The sequence below is a fragment of the Molossus molossus genome, unplaced genomic scaffold, assembly GCF_014108415.1.
Source record: "Molossus molossus isolate mMolMol1 unplaced genomic scaffold, mMolMol1.p scaffold_m16_p_4, whole genome shotgun sequence".
Classification (NCBI taxonomy): Eukaryota; Metazoa; Chordata; class Mammalia; order Chiroptera; family Molossidae; genus Molossus; species Molossus molossus.
The window spans coordinates 3,861,767-3,882,019 of record NW_023425377.1 but is presented as its reverse complement, the minus strand read 5'-3'; positions in this window follow the sequence as shown (position 1 = coordinate 3,882,019).

Genomic DNA, 20,253 nt, shown 5'->3' with positions numbered 1-20,253 from the left:
CTTCTGCAGGTCCCTGACCAGGGTGGGGGACCAAACCCAAACTAGGTACATTCCCTTGACTGGAATTGATGCCCGGACTCTCTGGTCTGCAGGTAGATGCTCTAACCACTTAGCAACCAGCCAGGGCAGGTTTTGCTAATTTTCACAGCAACTCAGGAGGTACTTATTCCTCATTTATAGACCAGAGGCAGAGGCTCAGAAGATGGGAAGCGACCTCCAGTTGACCGAGATCACTGTCAGGCTCCCTCACTGAAGCACTTTTGTTGTCTCACCTAATGCTCAATGGGTTTGTAGTAACACTTCAAAAAGAAAGGTCTGCAAGCTTGAGGTCCCTCACATCTGGAGCTCCTCCGAACCCCCCAGGACCTTCTGTAGCATTTGCTGTGCCCATCCTTTTTCGTGTGGCCTGCATTTTGACGTTGCTCGGTCAAACTACAGGCAACTACAGGTGCTCTCAGACCCCACCTGGTTTCTGGGCCAGTTCAACTCAACAACAAGCAACCCCTGATGGGATGTTTCAGCTACACTTTGCAGTAACTCCGGCCACCAAGGCTGCCTTTGGTGTAAACTGAAAAAGTGGTCCTGAAAGCAGGCTTATATAGAAAGAAGTACTCACCCCTGGTCCCTGATTGGTCCACTTTCATGCAAATAAGGACTCCAAATTCTCACAGGTGGGTCCAAAGAGCACTGTCCCGATTGGTTGGAATGGAGTTGCTCTGATACAGGTGAAAATGCTAATGAGATACAATTGTGCAGCTCTGACTGGATGGGGAAAGTCTCAGTTCTATTGGTCCAATTTTGATCCTAGCAGCTCTCTTATAAGGGTCAGCTCAGCTGGGCTGGAAGACAATGCAGGAGGCCTGGCAGCCCGTCTATATAGCTTTTCCCTGAGCTGCAGTGTGCACGAGGGACCTTTGTAAACAATGGCCACTACACTGGTTAATCTGAGCCCGATTAACCACGAGGAGTCCTTTTTGGCAGGTATATACTTATTAGGGTCAACATCAGTATATTTCACAAATCAGGCTCCTCAGAGCCCATTCCCCATTGTTCTGCCAATCCTTTGGGGAGGAATGAGGGGCAGGCCAGGGAAGGGCCTGACTAGCGTTAGAGAGGAACCAGATCCAGAACAGAGACTGGCTGAGTGGCCAAGGCCTTCAGGGTCGGGTCAGCCAGGGTCCTGGCCTGGAGCGGCATGGCGGTGAGCCCCGCAGAGCAGCTGTGAGAGATGAACCATAGTGTCGGGGCAGCTCAAAGCGAGACCCCCGCCAGCAAAAACGGGTGCAACCTCATGCCATGCCTCATCAGCCAGTCAGGCGAAGCGGGCTCAAGTCAGACTTCCTCACACCTGTACAGCTGTGGACACCCATATGGGGCCCCTGTCCTTCCCTGCCTTGCAGACTGCTAACAAGCATCATCAGCTAGCTCAGTGATGTCCTTCCCTGTCAGATTAAATGTAAGTTGGTAGTTGTCCCTTCAATTTCTTGGCTAATTTTCCCTTCCTCACAGGACTGTGTTTGCTAATCAAACTCCACAAAATCTGTAGCCTCTGGCTTCCTTCTCTTCCAAAAATTGATACCCCCCCCCACTCCCGCCAGCAGTGCCCCCAGCTTGGAAATCCATATTAGTGCATAATATGGTGTGGCCTGGGGACTTCCCAACACCACTTTGATGAAGGCTTCTCACTAACTCAGAGCAGGCCCCTCCCCTTCGCTCTTCCAACAAACTGAGGGTGACTTGCTATCCCAGGTTCCACCATGAAAGTCCTGGGGGGACAAAGCTGACCGACCAGGAACACAAAAAAGGAGCATCTGGCCCTGGCCGGTCTGGCTCAGCGGTTAGAGCGTCGGCCTGTGGTCCAGAGAGACCCGGGTTCGGTTCCCGCTAAGGGCATGTACCTCGGTTGCGGTTCGTCCCCGGTCCTGGTTGGTCATGTGGGTGGCAGCCACTTGATGTGTCCCTTTCACGTCGGTGTTTCTCTCTCTCTCTCTTCCTCTCTCTCCCTCCCACTCTATCTGAACAAGAAAAGTGGAAAAATGTCCTCAGGTGAGGATAGGGAGCCAGACAGACTCAGGACAGCAGTGAGAGGTGGAGCCCGGGAGCCTGGGAGCCAGGGAGGAAGCCCCACCTGGAAGTCCAGCAGGGACTTGGCCTGCGGGACCAGGGGAGACGCATTCCGGGCAGAGTGAACTGCAGTCCCCAAAACAAGCCACAGCCAAGACTCGGAGTCACTTGATGTGGTTGGAGCCCAGGGAGCATCTCCAGGAGGCAAGGGGGGTGCTGTTGGGGGGGGGAGTGGACCCAGATATAGGGGTGGCATCCAGTAAGAGCTTATAGCAGAACTGCACAGTTTAAACAGGGAGAGGAACCCTGGCCGGTTTGGCTCAGTGGTTGGAGCGTCGGCCCGTGGACCAGAGAGGCCCGGGTTCGGTTCCCGCTAAGGGCACGTACCTCGGTTGCAGTTTGTCCCGGGCCCCAGTTGGGGTCGTGCGGGCGGCAACCACTCGATGTGTCCCTTCACGTCGATGTTTCTCTCTCTCCCTCCCTCTCTCCCTCCCGCTCTATCTGAAGATAAATTCTGTCCTCAGGTGAAGATGGAAAAAGCAGCAGAGAGGAGCATCAGACCTGCATGTGAGGAGGAGGACCGGGGAAGTGAGCTGAAGGAGCAGGAGGACTGAGGAGGAAGAGGAGTGAGCTGAAGGAGCAGGACTGAGGAGGAAGGGGAGTGAGCTGAAGGAGGAAGACTGAGGAGGGCGGGCGTGTGAGCTGAAGGAGCAGGACTGAGGAGGAAGGGGAGTGAGCTGAAGGAGCAGGAGGACTGAGGAGGAAGGGGAGTGAGCTGAAGGAGCAGGAGGACTGAGGAGGAAGGGGAGTGAGCTGAAGGAGCAGGACTGAGGAGGAAGGGGAGTGAGCTGAAGGAGCAGGAGGACTGAGGAGGAAGGGGAGTGAGCTGAAGGAGCAGGAGGACTGAGGAGGAAGGGGAGTGAGCTGAAGGAGCAGGACTGAGGAGGAAGGGGAGTGAGCTGAAGGAGCAGGACTGAGGAGGAAGGGGAGTGAGCTGAAGGAGGAGGACTGAGGAGGAAGGGGAGTGAGCTGAAGGAGCAGGAGGACTGAGGAGGAAGGGGAGTGAGCTGAAGGAGCAGGACTGAGGAGGAAGGGGAGTGAGCTGAAGGAGCAGGACTGAGGAGGAAGGGGAGTGAGCTGAAGGAGCAGGACTGAGGAGGAAGGGGAGTGAGCTGAAGGAGCAGGAGGACTGAGGAGGAAGGGGAGTGAGCTGAAGGAGCAGGACTGAGGAGGAAGGGGAGTGAGCTGAAGGAGGAGGACTGAGGAGGGCGGGCGTGTGAGCTGAAGGAGGAGGACTGAGGAGGAAGGGGAGTGAGCTGAAGGAGGAAGACTGAGGAGGGCGGGCGTGTGAGCTGAAGGAGCAGGACTGAGGAGGAAGGGGAGTGAGCTGAAGGAGCAGGACTGAGGAGGAAGGGGAGTGAGCTGAAGGAGCAGGACTGAGGAGGAAGGGGAGTGAGCTGAAGGAGGAGGACTGAGGAGGAAGGGGAGTGAGCTGAAGGAGCAGGAGGACTGAGGAGGAAGGGGAGTGAGCTGAAGGAGCAGGACTGAGGAGGAAGGGGAGTGAGCTGAAGGAGGAGGACTGAGGAGGAAGGGGAGTGAGCTGAAGGAGGAAGACTGAGGAGGGCGGGCGTGTGAGCTGAAGGAGCAGGACTGAGGAGGAAGGGGAGTGAGCTGAAGGAGCAGGAGGACTGAGGAGGAAGGGGAGTGAGCTGAAGGAGCAGGAGGACTGAGGAGGAAGGGGAGTGAGCTGAAGGAGGAGGACTGAGGAGGAAGGGGAGTGAGCTGAAGGAGCAGGAGGACTGAGGAGGAAGGGGAGTGAGCTGAAGGAGCAGGAGGACTGAGGAGGAAGGGGAGTGAGCTGAAGGAGCAGGAGGACTGAGGAGGAAGGGGAGTGAGCTGAAGGAGCAGGACTGAGGAGGAAGGGGAGTGAGCTGAAGGAGCAGGAGGACTGAGGAGGAAGGGGAGTGAGCTGAAGGAGCAGGAGGACTGAGGAGGAAGGGGAGTGAGCTGAAGGAGCAGGAGGACTGAGGAGGAAGGGGAGTGAGCTGAAGGAGCAGGAGGACTGAGGAGGAAGGGGAGTGAGCTGAAGGAGCAGGACTGAGGAGGAAGGGGAGTGAGCTGAAGGAGGAGGACTGAGGAGGGCGGGCGTGTGAGCTGAAGGAGCAGGAGGACTGAGGAGGAAGGGGTGTGAGCTGAAGGAGCAGGAGGACTGAGGAGGAAGGGGAGTGAGCTGAAGGAGCAGGAGGACTGAGGAGGAAGGGGAGTGAGCTGAAGGAGCAGGACTGAGGAGGAAGGGGAGTGAGCTGAAGGAGCAGGAGGACTGAGGAGGAAGGGGAGTGAGCTGAAGGAGCAGGAGGACTGAGGAGGAAGGGGAGTGAGCTGAAGGAGCAGGAGGACTGAGGAGGAAGGGGAGTGAGCTGAAGGAGCAGGAGGACTGAGGAGGAAGGGGAGTGAGCTGAAGGAGCAGGAGGACTGAGGAGGAAGGGGAGTGAGCTGAAGGAGCAGGAGGACTGAGGAGGAAGGGGAGTGAGCTGAAGGAGCAGGAGGACTGAGGAGGAAGGGGAGTGAGCTGAAGGAGCAGGAGGACTGAGGAGGAAGGGGAGTGAGCTGAAGGAGCAGGACTGAGGAGGAAGGGGAAGTGAGCTGAAGGAGCAGGAGGACTGAGGGGAAGGGGAGTGAGCTGAAGGAGCAGGACTGAGGAGGAAGGGGTGTGAGCTGAAGGAGCAGGACTGAGGAGGAAGGGGAGTGAGCTGAAGGAGGAGGACTGAGGAGGGCGGGCGTGTGAGCTGAAGGAGCAGGAGGACTGAGGAGGAAGGGGTGTGAGCTGAAGGAGCAGGAGGACTGAGGAGGAAGTGGTGTGAGCTGAAGGAGCAGGAGGACTGAGGAGGAAGGGGAGTGAGCTGAAGGAGGAGGACTGAGGAGGGCGGGCGTGTGAGCTGAAGGAGCAGGAGGACTGAGGAGGAAGGGGAGTGAGCTGAAGGAGCAGGAGGACTGAGGAGGAAGGGGAGTGAGCTGAGGAGCAGGACTGAGGAGGAAGGGGAGTGAGCTGAAGGAGCAGGAGGACTGAGGAGGAAGGGGATGTGAGCTGAAGGAGCAGGAGACTGAGGAGGAAGGGGAGTGAGCTGAAGGAGCAGGAGGACTGAGGAGGAAGGGGAGTGAGCTGAAGGGAGCAGGAGGACTGAGGAGGAAGAGGAGTGAGCTGAAGGAGCAGGACTGAGGAGGAAGGGGAGTGAGGCTGAAGGAGGAGGACTGAGGAGGGCGGGGCGTGTGAGCTGAAGGAGCAGGAGGACTGGAGGAGGAAGGGGAGCAGGAGACTGAGGAGGAAGGGGAGTGAGCTGACGGAGCAGGAGCTGAGGAGGAAGGGGAGTGAGCTGAAGGAGGCAGGAGGCTGAGGAGGAAGGGGAGTGAGTGAAGGAGCAGGAGGACTGAGGAGGAAGGGGAGTGAGCTGAAGGAGCAGGAGGACTGAGGAGGAAGGGGACGTGAGCTGAAGGAGCAGGAGACTGAGGAGGAAAGGGGGTGAGCTGAAGGAGCAGGCGGACTGAGGAGGAAGAGGAGTGAGGCTGAAGGAGAGCAGGCCTGAGGAGGAAGGAGAGTGAGCTGAAGGAGGCGGAACTGAGAGGGCGGGCGTGTGAGCTGAAGGAGCAGGAGGACTGAGGAGGAAGGGGAGCAGGAGGACTGAGGAGGAAGGGGAGTGAGCTGAAGGAGCAGGACTGAGGAGGAAGGGGAGTGAGCTGAAGGAGCAGGAGGACTGAGGAGGAAGGGGAGTGAGCTGAAGGAGCAGGACTGAGGAGGAAGGGGAGTGAGCTGAAGGAGCAGGAGGACTGAGGAGGAAGGGGAGTGATGGCTGAAGGAGCAGGGGGACTGAGGAGGAAAGGGGGTGAGCTGAAGGAGCAGGAGGACTGAGGAGGAAGGGGAGTGAGCTGACGGAGCAGGACTGAGGAGGAAGGGGAGTGAGCTGAAGGAGCAGGACCTGAGGAGGAAGGGGAGTGAGCTGACGGAGCAGGAGGACTGAGGAGGAAGGGGAGTGAGCTGAAGGAGCAGGATGAGGAGGAAGGGGAGTGAGCTGAAGGAGCAGGAGGACTGAGGAGGAAGGGGAGTGAGTGACGGAGCAGGACTGAGGAGGGCGGGCGTGTGTGAGCTGAAGGAGCAGGACCTGAGGAGGAAGGGGTGTGAGCTGCAGGAGCAGGAGGACTGAGGAGGAAGGGGAGTGAGCTGAAGGAGCAGGAGGACTGAGGAGGAAGGGGAGTGAGCTGAAGGAGCAGGACTGAGGAGGGCGGGCGTGTGAGTGAAGGAGCAGGACTGAGGAGGAAGGGGTGGAGCTGAAGGAGCAGGAGGACTGAGGAGGAAGGGGAGTGAGCTGAAGGAGCAGGAGGACTGAGGAGGAAGGGGAGTGAGCTGAAGGAGCAGGACTGAGGAGGGCGGGCGTGTGAGCTGAAGGAGCAGGACTGAGGAGGAAGGGGTGTGAGCTGAAGGAGCAGGAGGACTGAGGAGGAAGGGGTGTGAGCTGAAGGAGCAGGAGGACTGAGGAGGAAGGGGTGTGAGCTGAAGGAGCAGGACTGAGGAGGAAGGGGAGTGAGCTGAAGGAGCAGGAGGACTGAGGAGGAAGGGGAGTGAGCTGAAGGAGCAGGACTGAGGAGGAAGGGGAGTGAGCTGAAGGAGCAGGAGGACTGAGGAGGAAGGGGAGTGAGCTGAAGGAGCAGGACTGAGGAGGAAGGGGAGTGAGCTGAAGGAGCAGGAGGACGGAGGAGGCAGGGGCGTGAGCTGAAGGAGCAGGACTGAGGAGGAAGGGGTGTGAGCTGAAGGAGCAGGACTGAGGAGGAAGGGCGCTCCGGGAGGGAGAGGGAAGGAAAGGTGAGAAAGAGGCTGAGAGCCCATTAAGTCGTGAAGACCTGGCTGGAGGTGGAAGACTCCAGATCTCAGGTTTCTGGCTCAGGTGACAGTGGTGCCGGACCCTGGATGTGGCTCAGAAGCAGGCTTCAGAGGGAGGGTGGGAGGCCTGCATCTGCTCCCTTGGTGCCTGCAAATCCTGAAGTGACTCCCAGCCCAAGGAGGGCACTTGCAGGAAGGTGTCTGTGAAGCATTTTCTATGATAAAAGGTCTGAGATAATCTCGTGGCTCACAGCTGTTCACCCACTTGACAAATATTTGGAGCACATACTTTACCTGGGGTGCAACAAAACTGGCCACACTCTGCCTTGTGAAGCCGGCACTCGAATGGGTGGGGGTGGCGTGGAAAGTGGTAAGCTCTGGGGGCGGGGGAGTGTCAACTGAGCAGGGTCAAGGCAAACCGAGAGGTGCACAAGGAGGGGCAGCGGCCTGTGGTCTCGCACTGGTGTCAGTGGGCAAGTCAAGGTGAGCAGAGCTGCGAGGGGACAGGAGGGCCAGCCTTTGTGTTTGCCGGTTTGTTTTAAGGGGAGGGAAAGTAACCGTGTTGATAAGCTGGTGGGAACCATCTGATCTGGAAGAGGGAAGGAGGAGGCATAAGGGGACAGGGTCTAGTGCCCAGAGGGGCGGGCGGGGGCAGTGACCCCCAGGACCAGGGGAGAAGGCGGAGCCTGTGGGCACCAGTGCAGGTGGGCAGCTGGAAGGAGGGGCTGCTCTCTTCTGATGGTTTGTGTTCTGCATAAACAGACAGCAGGTCAGCAGCTGGGACGGAGGCTAGAAGAGAGTGTCGGGGTTTGAGGAGAGAGGAGAAAGGTGTGAAGTCACCGGGGAGGATGGGTGCTTGACCAGGCTAGAGACCATGGTCTGCACCCTAAGAGCTGACTGAGGCTGGTGATGCTTAATGCAGAGTGAGGCCGGGAGCAACCTCACCTGCAACATACTTTATCTCTCCGTTCATTCTCTGGCCAGCCCATGAAGCAGCCACCTTAGCCTAATGGCCTAATAAGGAAACCAAGGCACAGAGAGGCTCCCTCACCTTTCTGAGGACTCCCAGCCAGGTCCCAGAACCAACACATGAGCCCCTAATGATCACAGCACACTGCCTCCATGCAAGGTGCACAAGCCAAGCCAGCCACTGTTTGCCGATTTTTTAACAAATACATTCCTGTTGAGGAAGCCTTGGAACATACCTTCCTCTGTGCAGATTTTTCAGCTGACATCTGCTCTGAATCTACTTTGATACCATTAAGACAAATTCTAGTATTGCCATTTTCATACCAGGGAGTAAGTATGATTTAACTGCTGTGTGTGCGTGGTTTTGCTGGGAGCACTCAGCAGGGGCCCTGGGGGGGCAGTGGAGCCGGAGGGAACAGGCCCTTCCTGGCAGCTTCAACAAGTGCTGATAACCCATCACATGAGCCTCTTGCACATTCAAGCCAGTACCTCACATGGTTGGGATTGTGGCACACACACAAAAAAGGGAAGCAAATATCATTTCAAAATCCAAGGCTGTAACCGATTACTAGTGCCCAACTAACAGAAGGCCCTCGCCAAACATTTGATGCATTTGATGAATGTTTGCTAAATGTTTATCTTAGATAAACAATGAGTTTTAAGTTTTATAGTAAGCCGATGGTAAGCCTTACAGTTCTGCTAGGCAAATATGTTCTAAATTAAGCACTAACATTTCTACCTGACATACAACTTCATGCCAAGTCATTTTATGTATTTATTTTTTGGTATGTGCCCCTAGCAGGAACCGAACCTGGGACTCTCTGGTCCACAGGCCGATGCTCCAACTGCTGAGCCAAACAGGCCAGGGCATGCCAAGTCAATATTACTATATTAAAATCCATACTACACCCTCCATTCTCTTTTATTTTTTTAATCCTCACCTGAAGACATTTTTCCTTTTTTTGTTCAGATAGAGTGGGAGGGAGATAGAGGAAGAGAAAGAGAGAAACCTCGACGTGAAAGGGCCACATTGAGTGGCTGCCACCCACACAACCAACCAGAGCCGAGGACAAATCGCAACCGAGGTACATGCCCTTAGCGGGAACTGAACCCGGATCTCTTCGGACCGCAGGCCGGCGCTCTAACCACTGAGCAACCGTCCAGGGCTCCGCCCTCCCTTCTCTCATTCTACAGTGGTCCTCACTATAGTTCTGCCCTGTAGACCACACTTACCTGTGCGGTGAAACCTAGAAAGCATCTCTGTCAGTCAGCCTCTAGCAGTTCTCACAAGAACAGTAAATTCAGGACAGCAAGCTTCTGGCTGAGTGAGTTTGCAGCTGCTGTGCTGAAAAGGCGTGCAGTAGCCACAGAGGTGCTGATGTGCAGGCGAGTAAGAGGCTCAGACACAGACATCCACACGTTTGTGGTAACTGCACACAAATTAATGTAACACCTTTCATCTCTGTCATATTCAGAGTGACTACCGGGTGCTTTTCCCAGACTTTGGGATTGGAGGCGCGTGGAGTGCAAGACTTCAGCCAAACGTGGACGTTGAGAGAGGCACGAGGAGAAAGTGGGTTGTGGCCGGAACGACAACGGGTTCCCATCTGGGTTCCACAAACTCCCTGTGTGACTTGAGCAAGTCACATGGCCTCTGTGAGCCAGCTTCCCTACACCACGACTTCAGCACCCTTTCAGCACCGTAACAGTGTCTCCTCTGGAGGCATCTGCACCATCACTGCAGAATGCCCGAATCCCCGTTTCTAAACGGGACCTCCAGGGAGAGGCCAGTGTTGTGACGCGCCCGCGGTGTTGGGCGCGGTGTTGGGCACTGTGTAGTGATTCGTAGTGCACATCAGGGCCGTGGCACTCAGGTGTCATTGCCCCCGATGACATCTCCTCAGAGCCGGGTCCACGGATCCCCTTGTGGGCTGGAACACGTCTCATCCCTGTACCCCAATGCCTGGAACATAGTCGGTGCTCAAGAACAATTTGATTGAACTGAAGTTCGTCTGCCCAGGAGCATCTGGCTGTAAGTGAAGATTCAAGCCTAGACCCTCCCACCTCCAGAACGGAGCTCAGGCCGTAGGCAGTGAAGTATATCCCCCCTCAGGCTAGAATAGGTCTGGGTCATTCCATAAGGCCATTCCCGGTTTTGAAAAATCTCGAGTGCCCAGATCATAGGAAGATGCCCATGAAAATGACTAAGGTTCTTTGGGACCTCACTCAGTGGCTTTTTGTGATTACAGCATCATTCAGGGAAAAGGATATAACTGAAACTTCTACCCTTTATCCGTGGGAGTTACTCAGATTTACAGAAGGCGTTTCCCTATGAAATATGTCACCACCGCTTATGATGCTAGAGAGAAACCAAGGTGAACTTGAAGGGAACCTGTTACCATTCACAGAGCACTGAATTTGGTGACAACTAGGCATCTTCTTTGGTTAAGGGGAAGCAAATGACCACGGCCAAGTTGAGACGGAGAGGTAGTTTCCTGGGTGAGACTCGTGAGAACCAGCCCGACGTGGTGACTTTTACAGGCCTGTGCAGGCCTGCGGGGTCTTGGCCTCCTCCTCCAGCCATTCTATTCTGCAGCAGCACCCAGAACTCAGCTCTCCTGCGGGCCCAGAGCGCAGCAGCAGAGCCAGGGCTTCGGGGTGGTGCTTCGTGGAGCCTGAGGCTCGGACGACTGCAGTGGGCAGGGGTCCTCGAGCAGAAGAGAGGCCCCTCTGCTGCAAGGGCCCTTCCCTTGCTCCCCCTGTCCCTTCTCCTCCTCGGGCCACTCCATCCTCTCCTCTGGCCAGGCCCGCCCTGCCTCCCTCTTTGGCCCTGTTTGGTGGCTCCTACCTGCTGCCTGCACTGTGGACATGACTAGCTCCAATGAGCTGCCCCTGGGTGGTGAGAGGCAGCCTGAGGACAGGGCTGGGAAAAGCCCCTTTATGCTCCAGCAGAAGACAGGCCGTGGCCAACGACATGAATGAGTGATGGAGGAGAAAGCCACGGGGGAGGGGCCATCTCGGGTGGGGCGGCCAGGGAGGAACTGTGCCAGTTCAGAATGCAGCCTCACAATCCTGCCCTGCCTCCAAGATTCTCAGGTTCTGAGCCTAGTCCCGCCACTGCGAAGAGGCTCACGGCGCCACCTACCGGATTTCATTCTGGCAGCTGGAAAGGCTCGGAAATTGCCGGTTAAAGATCCTTCATAAAAACCATAACCATGAGTGGTAGGGACTGTAGGGCCAACCAGGTGAGGACAAAATGTGGCAGGCACCAAAGTCCCAGCCCAAGGCTTTTTCCTATGTCCCTAGAAAGTGTTAGCAGGGACAAGTGGGATGAGGACTGTAGCCTTATCCATGATTAGGCAAGAATGGCCCCCTAGTTTCCAGAATCAAGCCCCCCTCAAATGAGACCATCATTCATTTGTCTGCTTTTGAGGGTCATTTCCCTTACTTTCCTAGAACAAGTTCCTCCTGCAGTTCCAAAGTAGATCTAAGAAAAAAGGAAATGCAATTCTATACCTCTGGCAGGAGAAAAGGGATACCCAGGCACCGTGTAAAAGCTGGTGTCTGGGTCCAGAAAAGCAAGGGCTCACGGGAGGAGCCCAGCAGGGTCCACTCTGTCCAGGCCGTGACCTGTGTTCATTGACCAGCCATACTTCAGGCTGGCCGATGCAGGGTAAAAGTGGAATAGGTGTGACATGCAGAATATTTTTTTTTTTTTTGAGAGAGAGAGAGAAAAAAAAACATTGATCCGCTGTTCCACTTATCCATGCATTCATCGGCCAATTCCTGCATGTGCCCCAACCTGGGATCGAACCCACAAACTTGGCGCGTCAGGACAATGCTCCAAGGCTCTGGAGAATCATTCACTGCATACCACACACCACCTTGCCTGAGGAATCCATGTCCAAATCCGAGCTGTTACCTCAAGTATGGAAGCTGTTACCATTTGACTCAAAGAATGGGAAAGTTCTACAATACCTTTTGACTGAAAATGAGCTCACTGGGACCATTACTATTCTTGATTTTGATAACGATGAAGAAAGGGAGCAGAGATACAACTAAAACAAAAGTATAATCATGCCTCTCCAAGAAGCGCCCTCCACACAGGCTGGTCCTTCCTTCCTCCTCAGATTCTGTGTCACTCATCCGACATGTTTCGGGGAACCTAAGTTCATCCGAGGCAGAGAGGCAGGGAGGGCTCTCCCCTCGCTTTCCAGTTAAGCACACAGGCCCCGGGAGGTCAGGCTGTCCGGGTTCCAGTCCTCCCCGGCCTTGAGCTACTAACCAGGAGCCCACTTGTAACAGTTTCCTCATCTATAAAATGAGGTAGGAATTTCAGCTACATCACTGGACTGTTGTCAGGCAAACAAGGCAGTGGGTGGCCACTGCCTCCGCACAACACATGCTGCCTGGGGACCTCAAGCGTCCACATTAGGTACAACATGAGAGTCCCCCGCCCCTCCACAGGTAGCACAATGAAGGCTTTAGAGTGGATCTTGTCACCTTTTTCCATGGTTATATGGAAATGTAATTCCCTAGGGTTGACTTTTTTCCCGTGTGGGATCACACTATGTTTTGTTGTGTGATTTGCTTTCCTCACTTGGAGATCTTTGCAAATCCGAGATGCCGGTAATCCCTGTCCTCTTATCTTATTACAATGTAACAGATGTCCGTTTGCTGGAGGCCAAGTCCTCCGCTCAGACTCCAGAACCAATACCCCTGTTCCTTGCTGACTAGGTTCTAAACTACACCCGGAGGGTGGGCGCAGAGAGGACATCCACACTACCTGTACTCTGTTTAATGTTCGAGTTAAGTTCTTATGTCTAATGAATCAAATTTTACAAATCTTTGTGGGTTTTCTTGCATATCTAAACAACAACTACAAATATACTGCAGTAACTCTCTGAAACAACATAACCTGTAGAAATACATACAGCATGTCTGGTTCTTTTGAATACTGCAAACACCTTAGGTAGCAAAGCAAGCATATACTGTAATGGTAACAAAACCAATTTTTACTCTAAATATCAGCATCATGGATTTCACCAACATGTTCATTATTTCCTTTACTTTAAAAATATATATACCTTTTTGGGGTTACAGCTGTGTGTACTTCGATATTTTTCCAGGGTTGAAGGCCCCAGTGAACATGAATACCATCCCTAACCAGTGAGTTAAGGCATTTTGGCTATGGATGGCCTGGTTCTTGGCTAGGGCTGGCTCTAGACTGCTCTTCCCAACGCCATCAGATTACAGTGACTTTAAACTCGAATCCTTCACATAGGTTTTAGTTCTCTGCAACCTTGTGTCTCCCCTAAAAGGATGCATTTTAAAAAGTCTTGCTTGGTAGTATTATATAACCCATCTTTAGGTTTTTAATAATTGATTAACCTAGTCTTATCACTGCAATATAGTTTCTTGATCTGTTAACATCACTAAAAATGTATATTTGAGCCCTGGCTGGTTTGGCTCAGCGGTTAGAGCATCGACCCTCAGACCAGAGAGTCCCAGGTTCGGTTCCCGCTAAGGGGACGTACCTCGGTTGAAGTTTGTACCCAGCCCTGGTTGGGGTCGTGTGGGTGGCAACCACTCGATGTGTCACTCACATTGATGGTTCTCTCTCTCCCTTCCTCCCTTTCTCCCTCCCACTCTATCTGAGAATAAATGCAAAGATGTCCTCGGGTGAAGATAAAAAAAAAATTTATGTTTGCATTCTTAGTAGTATATGAAAATTAGAATGGCCATCTAAAAGTCTATTGCCAAGAAATGAAGGATTGCCCTGGTCGGTTTTTCTCAGTGGTTAGAGCGTCGGCCTGCGGTCCAGAGAGACCCGGGTTCGGTTTCCGCTAAGGGCACGTACCTCGGTTGCAGTTTGTCCCCGGCCCTGGTTGGGTCGTACGGGTGGCAGCCACTCGATGTGTCCCTTTCACGTCAATGTTTCTCTCTCTCTCTCCCTCCCATTCTATCTGAACAAAAAATGGAAAAGGTGTCCTGGGGTGAGGATTAAAAACAAAAAAGAAGAAATGCAGGATTGCATCTTCGTGGTCATTCTTCTCTTGAGGACATTGGGGAGTACATGATTTGGAAACACACTGCTGACACTGCTGACCTGCTCATTACCTGGCTTTTGTGTGGGAGCACTGGGGCGGGCACCTCTGGTTCTCAAGAGTAACCACCAGTGCTGACCGTTCCTGCTTGTTCTGAGACCCCTGGCTTTGTTCACTGGTCCCATGCATTTACCTGTTTCTGCTTACACAGACAGAGACTGTATAATTGGGGAAAACAACCGAATGTTAGCAATCTCCTACTGTACTAGTTTTCTACGCTACACCACAAATCACCACAGATTTAGCAACTTAAAACAAGGCACATTTATTAGCTCACAGTTGCCACAGGTCAGGAGACGCCACGGCTCGCTTGTTGGCCTTCCACTCAGGGTCTCGCGGAGCTGCAGTCGAGGAGACGGCCGGGCTACATTCCCACCTGGAAGTGGGAGTGGGGGGGAATCTGCTGTCAGCCCCATTCAAGTTGTTGGCAGGATTCAAATACTTGCAACTGCGGGTTGAGGGCCCCGGCTTCTTGTGGGCTGTTGCCAGCCCTTGGAACCTAGAGGTCTGTGGTCCCCTGCCCTGTGGCCATTCCCAGAGGCTGTTCACAACACAGCTGTTTACTTCTGCAAGGCCAGAAGGAGAGAGAGCTTCTAGCCTCAAAAAGTGCCACATCCCTCTTTAAAAGGGCTTCTACCTAATGAAACCAAGTTCGTCCAGGATAACCTCCCTTTCGATGAGCTCAGTACGTGATTCTGTGAATACAGCGTGGTATGGTGGCAATGGCAGGACATCGTTTTGTCCAGACTGTGTGTGTGAAGGACACCTAGCTCAAGGTTGCTGATACACCAGTAGTGTGCAGAGTGCTTGCTGCGTGCCAGGCACTGATGTAGGCGCTGTGCACGCACCTTCCCGCTCCATCCCTCCAGCATTCCAGACAGGCTGACAGGTGTCGTCCCCAAAGTTAGGATATACAGGGAAAAGAAAACCGAAAAAGGAGACGTGACTGATGAAAGGCCAGGCACAGCACTCATGCAGGCTGAAACAATGTCACCTGGACCGAGGTTCCCCCGCCCCTCCAGATCCCGCTCCTCTCCAAGGATGCAGATCGACTCTTCCCTAATCACGATGGCCAGGGAGGCCCCACCCGGGCCAGGTGCAGGCGGAGAGAAGGCAGAAGCTCTGATTCACCCTGATGGCCTGGTGGAGCCCTGTCTCACCTTGACCCTAGTTGGCGAGGGAAGGGCATTTTCAGGCTGGCTTAGCCTACAGACGTGGGTTGCTATGGACTTATGTTTGTGTTGCGCCCCCCTCCCCACCCAAATTCATAAATTGAAACTCTGAATCCCCAGTGCGATGCTTTTTGGAGATGGGCCTTTGGGGGTAAAGTCATAAGGATGGAGCCCTCATGATAATACTGCCCCTAAGAGACGTACAAGACAGCCCTGGCCGGTTTGGCTCAGCGGTTAGAGCGTCGGCCTGCGGTCTGGAGAGACCCGGGTTCGGTTCCCGCTAGGGGCACGTACCTCGGTTGCAGTTTGTCCCCGGCCCTGGTTGGGTCGTGTGGGTGGCAACCACTCGATGTGTCCCTTTCACGTCGATGTTTTTCTTTCTCTCTCCCTCCCACTCTATCTGAACAAAATATCAAAAAAAAATGTCCTCAGGTGATAAAAAAATAAAAGATGTACAAGACAGCTGTAATCCCCTCCCCTGTGAGGATATAGCAAGAGGGTGACTATCTACAAGCCAAGAAGTGAGCCGTCACCAGACACCAGATCTGCTGAAACCTTCACCTTGAGCTTCGCAAACTCCAGAACTGGGAGAAGTGTTTGTTGGTTAAGCCACCCAGCCTATGTGTTTTTGTTACAGCAGCCAGAGCAGACCAGGACCCATGCGCGAGGGCTCAGAGAGGCAAAAGGGTGATTCCTCGGAGGACTGTTAGGATACGAGCAGGAGGATGAGTGGCTGCCAGACTGCGGAAACACTATTCTGCAAGTAGGGAGACCTGGATTCTGTTCTGGCTGTGACACTTCAAACATTTCTCCTCTCTGGCCTCAATTTCCACGTCAAAAGAGGCATTCGATTGGGAGCTCTCCGTGGTCCCTGCAGTGCTCCTGTGCTGTGACAGAGTTCAACGCCAGTTTTCCTGGACCCAGGGGCTTCCTGTTCCTCCCCCTCTACCCACCGCACCCCTAGTCCTTTCAGACCTTACAGAGCTGACTTTCTTCCGTTGTTTTCAGGAGGTCTGTGTTTTTCTGCTCTTATTATAACGGATCATCCTCATCCCCTGGTATGCTCTTTTAACTTTCACTGGTTTCTTCTCCATCCTAACCTTGCTGCTTCTCTCCCAGGCCAGGCACAGTGGGTTCAAATCCCAGCTCCATCACTTACTATGTGAGTCACGCCACCGCTGAGCCTGTCTTCACCTGTAAAAGGGAAGTAACACCACCACCTGCCTCTCTGGGTTGAAGGATGATGTAAGAAGGTGCACGTCCAGCACTTCCAGTGCCTGGCACCCAGTGAGTGCTCACATATTACTAAAACCATCATCACGACCGCGGCTTGTTTGGGCTTGGGGCACGAGGCCATGCGTGTCACTGCTTAGTCAGAGTTCCAGAAACCCCGGATTCAGCACCATTTCAAATGACTGACAGAGGGCTGCTTGCAGGATGACAGACATTGCTGTTTGTATCTCCAGTGTTTGGGACGCAGAGGGATGGCCGACCCATGCCAGGCTGGGCTGGCTGGGGTTTCATGGTCAGCCACAGAAGACGGCTCTGGCGTTTCCCCACCCGGCTCTGCCTCCCTGGGTAGTCTCCTTGCTGCCTCAGCTCCCATGAACCGTTCAGCTTCAGCCTTGGCAGGACTCACTGTGCAGGCTCCTCGGCTCCGTCAGACTCCTAGGCTCCCCCCCGCACAGCCCTCGCTGTGCCACGTGCCCTTCCCCCCTTCTTCTCCCACTGTCCATTCTCATTCAGCCTTAGAGCAAAGGTAATTCTTCCTGAACCCAAGGGAAAGAGTCCAGGACTCTGTGCTCTGGTGATCCTGACTCTCCACTCTAACCCTCCCGCACTGGGTGTAACCGTTTTCTCAGCTGTCTTCCTGACCACACTATGAGCTCTCCGAGGGAGACTATGTCTTACTCATATTGGAATTTCCAGGCCCTAATGATTGCCTGACACATAACAGGTACTCCATCTTTATTAGCAGAATGAATATGCCTCCCTTAATTCCCCAAATAACGGCTAAGTCATGCATTGAAAAGGGTTGGAAGAGCCTGAGCCCAAAGGGTCGAGGTTAGCAGAGCTGGCCTGCACACACGTCTCCGTGTCTCCACTTCCTCCCCCACCTCCACCAGCAATGTGTGCGCTGCCTGGGCCCTCCCCTAACCTGGCTTCCAGGAGGCTCGCCATTCATTACATGGAGGTGGTTAGGTCGTTCCTAAGTTCTTTCTGAGGATGTATATCTTGTTAACAACTGTGTTTGACTTTTTCTGTAGAAACTATTTACCATTCGCTGGGAGTAAACTCTTCATCACAAGTGGTTCGTGGTAATTTTACTTTGATTCTGCTTACAGTCATCCCCCCCTTTGCAAAGCCAATGAGCCAACGGCCAGTGGATGAGCCCGGTGTTCCTTGTTCCTCAGCCTCAGCTACCCGCTCTCGCCACTCAGCCCGGAGCACCAGGCTCCTGGGGTGGCCCACACTGTATGCAGCTCCTTCCTTACACTCTGCATATTAATTTTAACACTTGTTTTTCCTTGTGATATATTTTTTAACTTTTTAAAAAAATCCTCACCTGAGGATTTCTCCATTGATCTTTAGATAGAGTGGGAGGGTTTGGGAGGGGGGAGAGAGAGAGAGAGAAACATTAACGTGAGGGAGAGAAACATTAACGTGAGAGAGACACATCAACTGGTTGCCTCCCAAACGACCTGACCTGGGCCAGGATAGAACCTGAAACCCAGGTATGTGCCCTTGACTGCCCTTGATGGGGAATCAAACCCAAGACCCTTCAGTCCTCAGGCCAATGCTCTAACCACTGAGCAATACCGGCCAGGGCTTCCTTCTGATAGTTAAGGTGGTAGATGAAGCAGCTAAAAATGTGATGTTTCCTTCTCTCCCTCCCTCCCCCACCACCACAGATGAAAACTTGCAGAAACTGTAGAAAAGTGCAATTCGAAATTCATGTGTACATCCAAATTCACATATCTAAATATAGGCAATAATACCTTTAAGAGAAAAAGTGATGGCCCTGGCCGGTTTGGCTCAGCGGTTAGAGCGTCGGCCTGCGGTCCGGAGAAAAAGTGATGTTTTTGTTTCTAAGAGAAAAAAAAAACCTGTAAAAATCCCTACAACCTGAAACACATACAAACAATGCCTAACCCTGGAAGTCAATGATAGTCATTCATGCCTGAGAAACTCAGCTGTCTGCCCTGCACCCAGTTATACAAAGTCATGCAGACATGGCTGAGGCAAGCGTCCATTCCACAGTCACAGAGTGCTTGATATGTGCGGGGTTCTACACTAGCACTGCTGTGAGTTCAAACTCGCCAGGAGACCCTTTCACTTGGAGTGGAAAAGGTTCAGTGAGGGAGAAAGATAGTTAGGGGGCAGGGAAGACTGGAACCCATTGGGCTTTATGTGAGTTTTGTGTATAAAGGTGGTTACTAGGGGTGAAGGAGGATACACTGATGTCAACAGTAAAGTACAAGGGTCAGGAGTAGATAAGAGAGAGCCTAGGTTGATTTGTTGAATAAACTATGGTCCAGGAAGCAAAGTAACACTTGCACTCAGACCTTGTTTAAGCCCTGATATTTCTGTACCAGGAGGCATATGGGTCTCTGCATCGATCTGGTAGACCAGAAGCCTCTCACACAGGACCTGCCTTCCACTGTTCTGTGCGTTACTCTGCACTACACCACGTGACAGCTACTGGTTGACATGAGTTTGAAGAACTTCTACAGGCAGTAAACTTGAGCAGTATGTTCATAACCAAATATAATCAGTGGTATATGTGTATGCAAAAGGAACATACGATATAGTATGACTCCAGAAATGTAACTTGTCAAACAAACCAGTTGTACCTAAAATACCTTTCACTGTGTTTTACAGGCATTGACACACATGAAGTTTATTATTAAGTTACTCCAGAGGGATGTTTACTAGTCCAGACCCCACAGCTGTCTTTCCGTCACAGAAACAGAGCTCTGCTAACTGCTGCCACCACCGTAGGATCTGCCCTGGGTAAGAACCAACGAAGCAGTCCTGGCCTCAGTTCTGCCCAGGCGGGCAGGGCACCGTGGATGGATGCCATCCGGCCCGGAGGTGTGAAAGCTGGGCCCAGACCCGACTCTCGCTCGGCATCCTCTTATGTTTCTGCACACCACTCCAAAAGCCAGCAATCTGCAATGGCCAGAATGGAAGAGGTGCTACTGACTTTCCTCCTGGAAGGACAGCTGAAGGAAAATTTAAAGACATTTTGAGAGTAGAAGGGGATTTTGCTAACTGAAGAGACGCTAAGACAAGAAGCATAAACCTAGACATATGGCCACTCGAATTACAGACCTAAGTGTAAAACAAAACACATCTAGAAGATGTGATCGTTAATATCCTTAAGACCTTGAGATAAGAATTTCTAACCAAAAAATATCTAGCAAGCACCAACCTTAAAGGAAAGATACAATTCAGCTCCTTGAAAATGAAGAACTCTTTATCAGGACACCATTTCATTAATAGGGTAAAAAGACAAGCCACCGAGTGGAAGAAGTATGTGCAATACCCATACTAGCAAAGGGCCAGGAACCAGAATATAGAAAGAATTGCCAATCAGTAAGAAAAACACAAACAACTAAAAAAAGAAAAAAAAGACGCGAAGTACACTTAAGAAAAAAGAGAAAATACAAATGGCCAATAAACTTATGAAAAAGTGACCTCAGCAGTAGGCAGGGAAACGCACGTTAAACCCACAAGGAGAAAGAAGCCTACCAGGCAGGCGAAGTGGAAGCTGGTGCTATCACTGGGCCATCAGTCTGGCATTTTCTGGCAAAGGTGACGATAGGGCAGTCCTGTGTGCAGCAACGCCTTAGATAGGACGCCAGAAGCACATCTTCCCAGGGTAAAGCGTTCAGTCTGTGCCCTCCAGGGACAGTGCAGACACAGGGACACCCCCTAGACACCTGACTGGAGCCCCAGGCTCTGCTCCCTCCTGGGGTCACCGCATGGCGGCGCCCTCCCCACTCGCCCCTCTCCTGGCCTGCCCGCTCCAAAGGTCGGGTCCTGGGGGGAGATGGGCCAGGAAGAT